This window comes from Bison bison, unplaced genomic scaffold (assembly GCF_000754665.1).
Source record: "Bison bison bison isolate TAMUID 2011002044 unplaced genomic scaffold, Bison_UMD1.0 scf7180017864524, whole genome shotgun sequence".
Lineage (NCBI taxonomy): Eukaryota > Metazoa > Chordata > Mammalia > Artiodactyla > Bovidae > Bison > Bison bison.
The window spans coordinates 5,443,469-5,443,913 of record NW_011495075.1 but is presented as its reverse complement, the minus strand read 5'-3'; the positions used below and the strand labels follow the sequence as shown (position 1 = coordinate 5,443,913).

General features: G+C 68.3%; 1 pseudogene; it reads left to right on the top strand.

Moving 5' to 3' along the window:
• Nucleotides 1-344: 344 nt before the first annotated feature.
• Nucleotides 345-445, top strand: part of LOC104981888 — a 16,028-nt pseudogene continuing 15,927 nt past the window's right edge.

Below are 445 nucleotides of genomic sequence, written 5' to 3'. Positions count from 1 at the left end.
GTGCCTGGCAAGCTTCCACCTGGTCAGTGCGCAGGGCGCTAGAAGAGGGCTGGGCCTCGTTTCCCCACACTGACTTTTCGGCCGCGGACCTCCGAGCTGGTGCAAACACGGAGTTTAGCAATGGGGACTCCCGGTCCAGACCCAACTGCGATGTCTCCCTAGCACCTCACGCCCCTGGATGGCTTCCCACCACCACCCCTCCCACTGCCGCCCATGCCCCAGCTACGGGGGGGGCAGGAGCCGGGGTGGCGTGCCCTCCCAGCGCCCTTTTAAAAGCCTCCCAAGAGAGGCCCCTCAAGGGGATCCCGGCGGAGGAGGGAGCAGCACGCTGAGCTTCCGCAGCGATGCGTGGAGACAAGCGCCCCGGGCTGCACCTCAAGGTGGTGGGGCCCGGCACTTCGGGTTCCCTGACGCTCTCGCTGCCGCCGCAGGGCTCCCCCCTCCC